The sequence below is a fragment of the Odocoileus virginianus genome, unplaced genomic scaffold (genome assembly GCF_023699985.2).
Source record: "Odocoileus virginianus isolate 20LAN1187 ecotype Illinois unplaced genomic scaffold, Ovbor_1.2 Unplaced_Contig_30, whole genome shotgun sequence".
Classification (NCBI taxonomy): Eukaryota; Metazoa; Chordata; class Mammalia; order Artiodactyla; family Cervidae; genus Odocoileus; species Odocoileus virginianus.
Window position 1 is genome coordinate 984,221 of NW_027224347.1, and position 12,942 is coordinate 997,162.

Consider the following 12,942-nt stretch of genomic DNA (forward strand, 5'->3'; position numbering starts at 1 on the left):
GTAATATGTCTCTTCTTTCCAAAAAAGATACATATTCTTCCCTCTGTCTGCTCTATGATAAAGTTTTATTTTTCACAGACTCACTTCTACCTACATACGTTCTGTTATTTGTTCTGTTGGAAGGAAGGAAGAAGAAAGGATAGGAGGAGGAAAGGGAGAAAGGAAAGGGAAAGGAGCTAGGAAACAAAGGGAAGTTTCAGAGGGAAGAAAGGAGGGAAGAAAGTATGCAAAAACCTTTGGCATCCATATATTTCCCTGTAACCTTTACACCTATCTCCCTTCTTTTCCTCCTGCTGTTCCTCCTTCTCCTTCTTCTATTCTCCTTCTTCTCTTCCTTTTCCCCTTTCCCTGTTTCCATCACAGAAAAATACCTTGAAAGAGTTGTCTATATATTCAGGACTCAATAGTTTCCTATTTTTTATCTCATACAAGACATTTTCCCTTTGTATTGCATTCATGTTAGAGTGACCTCCACACTGCTGAATCCAATGGTCAATATTCATTCTACATCTTACATGACACATGGGAAATATTTGACACAATTCAAATATTCTCTCATTCTTGAAACTTCTGCCTCATCCCACATCAGGCAGTATATTAGAAATAAAAACTGTACAAAATCAGCTATTTCTTTTAAAATAGAGATATTCACTACTAATATTTTACAGAATACTGTTATATATTCTCTACTGTGTATGTGTATGCAGGTAAATAATTTTTATTGGACTATATTCCACCTACAGCTCCAAAATGAACCTTTCTCATTTGGCAAAGTAACGTAGTCATATTCCCACACTAAAACTATTCACTTTTAGTCATCAGCAATTGTAGCTCTATTGCACTCATCTCACACACTAGTAAAGTAATGCTCAAAATTCTCCAAGCCAGGCTTCAGCAATATGTGAACCGTGAACTTCCAGATGTTCAAGCTTGTTTTAGAAAAGGCAGAGGAACCAGAGATCAAATTGCCAACATCCACTGGATCATCATGAAAAAGCGAGAGAGTTCCAGAAAAACATCTATTTCTGCTTTATTGACTATGCCAAAGCCTTTGACTGTGTGGATCACAATAAACTATGGAAAATTCTGAAAGAGATGGGGATACCAGACCACCTGACCTGCCTCTTGAGAAACCTATATGCAAGTCAGGAAGCAACAGTTGGAACTGGACATGGAACAACAGATTGGTTCCAAATAGGAAAAGGAGTATGTCAAGGCTGTATATTGTCACCCTGCTTATTTAACTTATATGCAGAGTACATCATGAGAAATGCTGGGCTGGAAGAAGCACAAGCTGGAATCAAGATTTCCGGGAGAAATATCAATAACCTCAGATATGCAGACGACCTTTATGGCAGAAAGTGAAGAGGAACTAAAGAGCCTCTTGATGAAAGTGAAAGAGGAGGGTGAAAAAATTGGCTTAAAGCTCAACATTCAGAAAACTAAGATCATGGCATCTGGTCCCATCACTTCATGGCAAATAGATGGAGAAACAGTGGAAACAGTGTCAGACTTTATTTTTGGGGGCTCCGAAATCACTGCAGATGGTGATTGCAACCATGAAATCCTACTTAGAAGGAAAGTATTGACCAACCTAGTTAGCATATTAAAAAGCAGAGACATCACTTTGCCAACAAAGGTCCGTCTAGTCAAGGCTATGGTTTTTCCAGTGGTCATGTATGGATGTGAGAGTTGGACTATGAAGAAAGCTGAGCACCGAAGAATTGATGCTTTTGAACTATGGTGCTGGAGAAGACTCTTGAGAGTCCCTTGGACTGCAAGGAGATCCAACCAGTCCATCCTAAAGGAGATCAGTCCTGGGTATTCATTGGAAGGACTGATGCTGAAGCTGAAACTCCAATATTTTGGCCACCTCATGTGAAGAGTTGACTCATTGGAAAAGACCCTGATGCTGGGAGGGATTGGGGTCAGGAGGAGAAGGGGACGACAGAGGATGAGATGGCTGGATGGCATCACTAACTCGATGGGCATGAGTTTGAGTAAACTCCGGGAGTTGGTGATGGACAGGGAGGCCTGGCGTGCTGCAATTCATGGGTCACAAAGAGTCAGACATGAATGAGCAACTGAACCCAACTGAATGTGTGCTGGTGAGCTCTGAGAAAATTCAGGAAGGATAAATTACCTGCCATCTAGCAGCAACCAGACAGTAGCCACTCCCTAAGTTGAGCCCTGAAGAAACTCAGGATGCAAAAACCACAGTGTACTGGCTCCAGATAGCTGAGGTGCTTATCAAAGGAATGATTTCAATGATCCCAGATTCTTGCATCTTCCCATTTGTAGAAAAACACTAAATTCCTTAACTCAGGATATCTGGTTTTCTTTAATTAGCACGAGGTGTTGATAAAAATTTTCCCCAAGAAGAAAAAATGCCAAAAGGCAAAATGGCTATCTGAGGAGGCCTTACAAATAGCTGAGAAAAGAAGAGAAGTGAAAAGCAAAGGAGAAAAGGAAAGATATATCCATCTGAATGCGGAGTCCCAAAGAATAGCAAGGAGAGATAAAGCCTTCCTCAGTGATCAATGTGAAGAAATAGAGGAAAACAATAGAATGGGAAAGATTAGAGATCTCTTCAAGAAAATTAGAGATACCAAGGGAACATTTCATGCAAAATGGGCACAATAAAGGACAGAAATGGTATGGACCTAACAGAAGCAAAAAATATTAAGAAGAGGTGGCAAGAATACACAGAAGAACTATACAAAAAAGATCTTAATGACCCAGATAACCATGATGGTGTGATCACTCACCTAGAGCCAGACATCCTGAGTGTGAAGTCAAGTGGGCCTTAGGAAGCATCACTATGAAAAAGCTAGTGGAGGTGATGGAATTCCAGTTGAGCTCTTTCAAATCCTAAAAGATGATTCTGTGAAAGTGCTGCACTCAATATGTCAGCAAATTTGGAAAACTCAGTAGTGGCCACAGGACTGGAAAAGGTCAGTTTTCATTCCAATCCCAAAGAAAGGCAATGCCAAAAAAAACTACTGCACAATTGTTCTCATCTCACATGTTAGCAAAGTAATCCTCAAAATTCTCCAAGCTAGGTTTCAACAGTATGTGAACTGAGAACTTCCAGATGTTCAAACTAGATTTAGAAAAGGTAGAGGAATCAGAGATCAAATTGCCAACATCTGTTGGATCACTGAAAAAGCAAGAGAGCTCCAGAAAAACATCTATTTCTGCTTTATTGACTATGCCAAAGCCTTTGACTGTGTGGATCATAACAAGCTGTGAAAAATTCTTTTGTAGAAAATATTTTTCTTTGACATCAAGAATGTTATATAAATATTAAGTTTTATAAGTGTATAATATACTGCTACATGGTGTACTGTTTTAGTCAACTAGTGGATTATTTTTGAATACTTACATCCAAGTAACTGACAGCATACATAAAATTGTTATGAATATAAGCATTAATAAACATTTGCTATATTTTATGTCCTTGTTATACACTGTAGGAAAGATTCTGATTATTTTTACTGCATATAAGAGCAACTGGATCCTGGTCAGGTTGAATATGTTTTTATGCATAAAAGGTTTTTTAAATGCACCTATTATAAATTCTAAGATAATTCATGGTTTCCAAAAATTGAATGCAATCCAATAGCAATATGCAAAGGTAAGATACCATTTTCAATTAAATGATATTTGTCTGTTTTAAATGTTGAAAAAAAAAAGTGTGTACCATGTGAGAGTTGTGAGTTAAGTTTTATTTGGAGCAAAATGAGGACTGCAACCAGGAGACAATGTTTCGGATAGCTCTGAGAAACTGTTCCAAGGAAGCAAGGGTATACAGAAGTTTTGCAACTAAGGAACATCAAAATATTACTGCTCATTCAAGAAACCAAATATCTCAAGATAAGGAATTTTACACTTTTCAATGTATGTGGAAACAGTGTCAGATTTCATTTTCTTGAGCTCCAAAATCAATGAGGATGGTGACTGCAGCCACGAAATTAAAAGATGCTTGCTCCTTGGAAGAATAGCTATGAAAAATCTAGACAGTGTATTAAAAAGCAGAGACATCACTTTGCTGACAAAGATCTGTATAGTCAAAGCTATGGTTTTTCCAGTAGTCATGTATGGATGTGAGAGTTGGACCATAAAGAAGGCTGAGTGCCAAAGAATTGATGCTTTTGAACTGTGGTGCTAGAGAAGACTTTTGAGAGTCCCTTGGACAGCAAGGAGATCAAACCAGTCAACCCTAAAGGAAATCAGTCCTGAATATTCATTGGAAGGACTGATGCTGAAGCTGAAGCTCCAATACTTTGACCACCTGATACAAAAAGCTAACTCATCGGAAAGGACCTTGATGCTGGGAAAATTGAGGACAACAGGAGAAGGGGGCAACAGAGGATGAGATGGTTGGATGGCATCACTGACTCAATGGACATGAGTTTGAGCAAACTCAGGGAGATAGTGAAGGACAGAGAAGCCTGGCATGCTGCAGTTCATGGGGTTGCAAAGAATTGGACAAGACTTAGCCACTGAACAACAACAACAATGTATGGGAAGATGAAAGAGTCTGGGCTCACTGAAATTATTTCTTTGATATACACCTCTGCCCTCTGGGGCCAGTATCCTATGTTTCCACACCCTGAGTTTCCTCAGGGCTTACCATAGGGAGTGGCTGAAGTCTGATTGCTGCTATATGATAGATATTTTTTCTTTCCTGAGTTCCCTCAAGATTCATCAGCTCACCATCTGTGGTGGCTGCAATTGCTGTTGACTGTGATATCCTTTGTTATTAAAATGACAGGAAATATTCCATTTCTCATAAAGATACAATGAAAATTCAAAGATACAGTGAAGTTCACTGTTTCTGTGAATTTTGATAAACATATATTCACTGCCACAATAAAGATTATATAATAGTTTCTTTATCCTACCATAACACATCCATGTTCCCCTTCCCAGTCAACTACTCCCACCAACCCTGGTAGACCTTTCTCTGCTTTTCATCCTTACATTTTGCCTTTTCCAAAATGTCCTGCAAATGGAATCATACACTTTTTAACTGAGTTATTTATTTTTGTATTGTTGAATCATAAGGGGTTTTAATATATTATAGATATTAGACCCTTAACAGATATGTAATTTGAAAATATTTTCTTCCTTTCAAAGGATTATCTCTTCAGTTTCTTGACACTGTGATTTTAAGTAGAAAAGTCCTTGATTTTAATAAAGTCCAATTTATATATTTCTATGTTGTATATCTTGTGTCTTGGTGTCATTACAAGAAACCATTGCTTAACTCAAAATCATAAAGATCTGTTTCAGAGAACAAAATCTGACTTCATGTTGGATCTGCTTTATTTTAACCTTTGCTTCCCATTGCTTTTGTTTACTAATAGGATGCATCCCTGTGCACTTGGTCACTCAGTCATGTCTAACTCTTTATGACCTCATGGGCTGTAACCTACCAAGCTCCTCTATCCATGGAATTATCCAGACAATAATACTGGAGTGGCTTGCCATTTTCTACTCCAGGGGATCTTCTGGACTCAGTTATCCTACTCCCATCTCCTGTCTCTCCTGAATTGGCAGGCAGATTCTTTACACTGAAGATATTGTCTATAAATAATAGCCCACCTCAGGGAACCTGGTCCCATTGTCTGAACATATCCCCACCCCGAGACTGACCATTCCAAGAGATATTTGCAAGAAAAATGGCTTTTTACTTTACCTCCTTACCTTCTCCCCCTCTTTGTTTTATAAAAGAACCTGGCATCCAGACCTCGTTAAGATGGCTATTTTGAGACAATAGTTTGCCATCTTTATGGTCACCCAATATTCAGAATAAAGTTATTTCTTGTGTCAATACACCATCTTCAATTTATTGCCCTATAGTAAAGCAAGCAGAGTGAGCTTGAATTTGGTAACAGATTTACAACACTTTCATCTAAAATTTTTATATGTTTAGCTCTGATATCTACGTGTTTACCTAATTCAACTATGCAAATTACCTCTCCTTTATTTTCTCCTGTAAGTCACAGGGCTTTGATGCCACTTCTGATCAAAACCAAAAATGGTTCTCTTCCCAGTAATGAGCATTCACTTTCAGAGGTGCCCAATACTCAATCAACAATGAACATTATATGCATGACAAAAAATCTCATGAGGAAAGAATGCTTTATTTTGTGTGATTCATTCAGATTGAACAATAAAAAACCAAGGGGTCTGTTTGTAAAACTCAGCCTCTATCAAAAGGGAGAAGACACCTTTTTTTAAATTAGAGACTTTTATTTCATTTCATTTCATAAGCCATTGAACAGATCACGATGGTATGTTAGTAATAAATGCTGCCCATTATAAACATTGAGTTTCTATGAAAGTTACAATTACTAAAATACATGCACCCCACTCCAGTACTCTTGCCTGGAAAATCCCATGGACAGAGGAGCCTGGTAGGCTGTAGTCCATGGGGTCACTAAGAGTCGGACACGACTGAGCGACTTCACTTTCACTTTTCACTTTCATGCATTGGAGAAGGAAGTGGCAACCCACTCCAGTGTTCTTGCCTGGAGAATCCCAGGGACAGGGGAGCCTGGTGGGCTGCCGTCTCTGGGGTCGCACAGAGTTGGACACAACTGAAGTGACTTAGCAGCATACAACCTAAAAAACAATTTCTAAAGTTCAAACATTCAAAATAATCCTATCTCACTAGAAAGAAAAACCCATTTCTACTGATACAAAATACAAAAAAATGGTAGCGGAAAATTGCTTGAAGGTGATGGAATAGATAGTGGTTGGGGACTGTTCATTTTTCTTTCCTGAATATCCTTCAACTTGTTCCATATAAGCCTGGGTCTCTTGATGTGGACAGTGGAGTCCTACAGGTTAACTTCCTTGCAGAGCCAGGTGAGCACTCTGTGTTCCTTTCAGGTCAGCATCCACACCACTGTCCCCCAAAAGGAAGAGTTTGGATGCCTTCAGGGGGTTCATGTTCCATTGGCAGGAAAAGATTTCTTCCTACAATTCCTTCTCTGGGTGGGTGTACCTGAAAAATACCATACAGATGACTTTAACACAAAAGCCTTTGAAGTCGCTTCCTACAGAAAATACCACCTAGTCCAACTGTCCAAAGCCAAGTAAGTTCTTACCCGCAAAGAAGCTGAAACCAGCCAAGATCTTCAGTAGAAACAGACCATGTGCAGAAAGCTCTCACCAGTTTTCCTCTCCACTGCCAGGAGCACCTCGACCAGAGAATCCTCCAGGTAGTCCACCTGCTGAAGGCATTCGCAGAGCTCACAGATGATAAAAGACCCAAGGGTGGCATCCTCCAATTTGTCATCCATGTCCACGTTGATCACGTGCACAGACTGACAAGTCTCCTGCTCTCTGGCCCACAGCTCCTCCACCACCCTGTTGTAGATGCTTTCCTCACAGGTGAAGATGATATCAAAGCGATCTCTGCACTCTTGAAATCTTTCCGGGTGATTCTCTCATTTCTTCCCAAGATGTGTGAGATACCATTGCAGTTATAGCATTCTTCATCTTTGCACACAAGGTCCTTGCACATCTGCTTATACGTGGTGGAGAAATTGTAAACCTTGGGGCAGCGGCGTGTGACTCCTGGAAGCCTGACTCAGAATCCTTTCCTCCTGAGATTGCAGTGGGCCTCCATGCTCCTGTTCATGTTGTTCATGCAGACCACAGCCACACTTAGTGGATACGAGGGCATGGTGGCGGCCATATTGGGACTCCAGCCAGATGGGTGGACTACAAGAGCTGAGGGGACACTAAAGACCAGATTGGGGATTGGTCTTCAATGACCAGCTGTGTCCAGCTCTTCCAAGGAGTGTTATTGTCAAAGAACTGAGCATGGGTTTATATGGAAGCACCTGCCCTCAGTGGGAGGAGAACTCTTGACTGGTGATTAGCTTTACTCTTGAGTGATTGGATTTCCATAGTGGATTCTGACCAGAGCCAATGCAGTCATCAGAGCAACCCAGTGATTAAATCACCAAAACCAGACTGCAAGGATGGATCTACCACCACCACTATCCAACCTCCCTCTCCCCACCTCCCAGTATTTTGCTAACCTCCCTGATTAACCCTGTCCATGGCTGTGTGAATGAGGCTAGGATTGGTGTTGGACAAAACAACTAGATTACTCGAAGTCTTCTCACTGGTCCCTCCAGTGACCTGAGGACATGCATGTGGAAAAAGCCTTTGCATTTCCCAAGCCCATTCTTTCAATGATACAAAGAATCACAACAATTGTTCCTCAGATTTTCATGTATATTTCATACTCCAGTAGCGCAGTTGTGTTCATTCCTAGGAAGACACCCATAGTTCTGGGAGGACTCTGCCACCCTTATCATGTCTCCTAGAGCAGCTCTGTCTGAGCACTTCATACTCAGAATAGTTGACTATTCCTTACTTTTCTCCATTTGATCACAGTCAATCAAGCAAATGATACAGACTTCAAACTTGGGATCCGGACACTGACCGCCAAGAGACAGAATGATGTTACTTGAAAATGGCACAGGACAGAGACCTATTCACAGAGCCATAAATTAAACGTTCCAATGAATCTGTTCATTGCAGTGATTCTTACATTGCAGGGAGTCCTATATCAATAACCACCCAAGTGTTCACAAAGTGTGATCCCCAGACCCACAGCATCAGCGTCTACCAGGAACTTGTTTAAATTGGGCATTGGGACCCCAGACCATCAAATCACAATTCCTGGCTGTGAAGCCCAGACATCTGTAGTGTACACAGCCCTTTAGATTTTGTGATGTGCACCAAAAATTGAGAGCATTTGATTGAATGCAGAGGTTTCAGAAACTTGACTAGACATTGGTAGCCCCTGGGAAGTTGTTCAAATGCTACCTCTAGAAAGAAGGTGGAATGTTGAAAAGAAAAGCCAGGTTAGAGAAAGGGACAGGCATAACTGAAAAGACAGTCAGGTCTCAATTTTGGTGTGAAAATGGATTTTTTAAAGAGTTATTGCCTGTGACCTAAAACATCTTGGGCAATGGGAGAGGTGAGGAGGAAGCAGGGGAGCATGATCTCACAGCCTGAATCATAATCATTATTGAAGGGAAGAATCATGTTTAAACAGAATTGAAAAATCATACGTCTTCATATCTCTACTGTCACATCCTATGAAGGAAACTGATCTAAATTGTGTTTTCTTGTGTTTATCTCTGAGCCTTGGAAGGGGTTTGCTTAGTGTCCTATGAGTATCAAAATCAAAAGTTTGGCTCTTAGTACTAAAGGAGTGCTATTGTGTCACTCCATGAGCCTTCCTGGGCTTCTCTGGTGGCTCAGATGGTAAAGAATCCGCCTGCAAAGAGGGAAACCTGGGTTCAACTCTTAGGTTGGGAAAATACCCTGGAGGTGGGTATGGTGACCCACTCCAGTATTCTTGCCTGGAGAATCCCCATGGACAGAGGAGCCTGGAGGGCTACAGTGCCTGGGGTCACAAAGAGTCAGATACAAATGAGCACCTAAATAGCACAGCACATAAGCGTTCCTGATGTCTATAGTGCTGGTAGGGGAGAACTTACATGCTTGCGATCCCTTAATTCTCTGACAGCTCTGCCCACTGTTTAACTGGACACCATCTCTGATTTTTCACATTGAGCTAACCTGGAAGGTATTTTCCCTGTTATGAAAATCTTTTTCCCTTAGAGTCCATGCTTTTTGAATGTTCTCAACATCTTTCTCTTTCTTCCTATGACTACCTCTTTCCAATATTTCAAAATCAACCCTAGAGACAAAATCACTTGCCCTGAAAATTATCTTCTATCTTTTTGGAATGACCTCGATGAGAAAGTCCCTATTCTTCTGAAAATTCTTGGTGTGAAGTCACTAGACACAGTTCTCAATCTTAGCAAACCCTGCAAGCACCAAATCACCCATTCAACACCAAGAATATTCAGTATTGTCACTTTCCCCAAATGCCTTTGTCTCCACCCTCCCCAGAAACAGCAACTTCCATATTCCATCCAGATCTCTCTTACTAGGTCAAAATCTGAAGCAGAACATTCACCAACATTCAGTTTCCAACCTTCCAAACTTGTGCATATTTTTCTCAATCCAAAGGGATCTTAGACAAACCATGCCCTACCATCTATTCCATCCAGTTCCATTCCCTTTAACTTTCCCTTGGACACTCTATGTAGAGTGGCATCACTGCTGTCACTCCTTCAGAACACCAGCAGCACTTTGCACCTTTTACACCTGTTATCATGCTTGCCTCCTCCATACCTCTACAGACAGGAATTCAACTAACAACATTTCCTCACTTCCTGCCACATGATTTTTCTGGGACAATAAGATCACCTGGACAAGTCATTTCTCTCTCTTTCCAAGGGCTCCTAACACTCCTTACTTCAATTTTGGGTTCCTATCATAGGAAGCAATCGTCTCAACAGACTCTCCTGTCCCCTCTCCATTCCTGATCCTGACTTGCTCACCATCAGCTGAGAGACTGCTCTTAAAGCCCACTGAATCTACCAGGAAAGAAAACCCCCACCTTCCTACAACCAGCGCTGCTACTTGCTGATGGTATACTTGGTCACTGGCTGCAAAAGACAGAACGCTGAGAGCTCTCCTTAATTCCTCCCTCTCTTCTCTTCAGCAAGTCCTGTCACTCTGACTCCAACATCTCTCTCTGATCCCACACCCGCTCCTCCTGTTCAGAGCTACCACCCTGCTCCTCAGTCCACTCTTATCCTCAGGAATTCAGGTTCTAGCCCATCCACCTCCAGGTCCACCCTTATGCCATCCTGCCTACACTCTGTAGAAAAAGTCTACATCTAGACATGAAGGGGGAGGAGGAGGCAGCAGCGATGAAGAGAGGTGCTCTGGGCTGCCTCCAGGGTCTGCTTTGCCATTCCTGAACTGGTGCTTCATCTCCTTGACTGTTGCATGAGGGAAGTGAACTGTTAGGCAAGAGGAGCTGGTCAGAACCATATCCCCTTCTTCCTCTGCGGTGGAGCCTGGCCGGTCCAGGTGGGCTGAGCGAGGAAGGGCTGTAGCAGGGAGCCCCCGTCAGGCCAGCCTGTCTGCAGAGGTGGATGACAAAAGTGGTTGGAGGTAAAGTGAAGAAGCCTGGCAAACATGGTCAAAAGTCAGCAAAATTGACTTGTAGCCAAAATGCAAAACTCTAGAGCAGGCAGTAGGCTGCAAGAAAAGTGAAAATGAAAGTCACTTAGTCGTGTCTGACTCTTTGCAACCCCATGAACTATACAGTCTGTGGAATTCTCCAGGCCAGAATGCTGGCATGGGAGGCCATTTCCTTCTCCAGGGGATCTTCCCAACCCAGGGACTGAACCCAGGTCTCCCGCATTGCAGGCAGATTCTTTACCAGCTAGCCACCAGGGAAGCTGCTGGGGAAATAGGGAAGCCACCAGGGAAACTTCAAGAAAGTTGACACCTAATTTCTGGCATAGCAAGTTACCGGATTAAATTCAGCCATGTCAACTCCCTCTCCTCTATTTTCTCCCTTAAGTCACACAGGGCTTGGTTCCACTGCTAATCAGAACCCGGTAGTTTCACTTTCCAATGTGAAAATATACTTACTGAGGAGAACACTGCTCAAAACAATGAATTTTTTAAACATGCAGAAAATTCTTATGAGGAAATAGTGCTTTTCACCCTGTCATTCATAATGTTAAGAAACCAAGGGACTCACTTTGTAGTATTCATCTTGTATCACAAAGAGAAGACATCTTTTCTTTGTGTTTTTTTTAACTTTATATTTTGCAATGGGGTATACTCCATTAACAACGTTGTGATAGTTTAAGGTGAATGGTGAAGGGACTCAACCAAACACACAGGTATCTGTTCACCCACAGATCCCATCCCATCCAGGCTGTCACATAACATTGAGCAGAGATCCCTGTGCTATACAGTAGGTCCTTGTTGGTTGGATTTACATGTATTCCCCATCCTGGTCCCCCCTCCCACCTCCCTCTCCACCCCATCCCTCTGGGTCTTCCCAGTGCACCAGGCCTGAGCGCGTGTCTCATGCATTCAACCTGGGCTGGTGATCTGTTTCACCCTAGATATACATGTTTCGATGCTATTCTCTTGAAACATCCCACCCTCGCCTTCTCCCACAGACTCCACAAGTCTGTTCTATACATCTGAGTCTCTTTTTCTTTTTTTGCATATAGGGTTATCATTACCATCTTTCTAAATTCCATATATATGTGTTAGTATACTGTAATGGTCTTTACCTTTCTGGCTTACTTCGCTCTGTATAATGGGCTTCAGTTTCATCCATCTCATTAGAACTGATTCAAATGAATTCTTTTTAATGGCTGAGTAATATTCCATGGTGTATATGTACCACAGCTTCCTCATCCGTTCGTCTGCTGATGGGCATCTAGGTTGCTTCCATGTCCTGGCTATTATAAACAGTGCTGCGATGAACATTGGGGTACACGTGTCTCTTTCAGATCTGGTTTCTCAGTGTGTATGCCTAGAAGTGGGATTGCTGGGTCATATGGCAGTTCTATTTCCAGCTTTTTAAGGAATCTCCACACTGTTTTCCATAGTGGCTGTACTAATTTGCATTACCACCAACAGTGTAAGAGGGTTCCCTTTCCTCCACACCCTCTCCAGCATTTATTGCTTGTAGACTTTTGAATAGCAGCCATCCTGACTGGCGTGTAATGGTACCTCATTGTGGTTTTGATTTGCATTTCTCTGATAATGAGTGATGTTGAGCATCTTTGCATGTGTTTTTTTTGCCATCTGTATGTCTTCCTTGGAGAAATGTCTGTTTAGTTCTTTGGCCCACTTTTTTTTTCCATTTATTTTTATTAGTTGGAGGCTAATTACTTTACATCATTGCAGTGGTTTTTGTCATACATTGAAATGAATTAGCCATGGATTTACATGTATTCCCCATCCTGGTGCCCCCTCCCACCTCCCTCTCTACCCGATCCCTCTGGGTCT

The 12,942-nt window shown here is 41.7% G+C and overlaps 1 pseudogene; it reads right to left on the reverse strand.

Annotated features, from left to right (window-relative positions):
- Nucleotides 1-7,151: 7,151 nt before the first annotated feature.
- Nucleotides 7,152-7,702, reverse strand: LOC139034159 (RNA polymerase II subunit A C-terminal domain phosphatase SSU72 like protein 3-like; annotated as a pseudogene).
- Nucleotides 7,703-12,942: the final 5,240 nt, after the last annotated feature.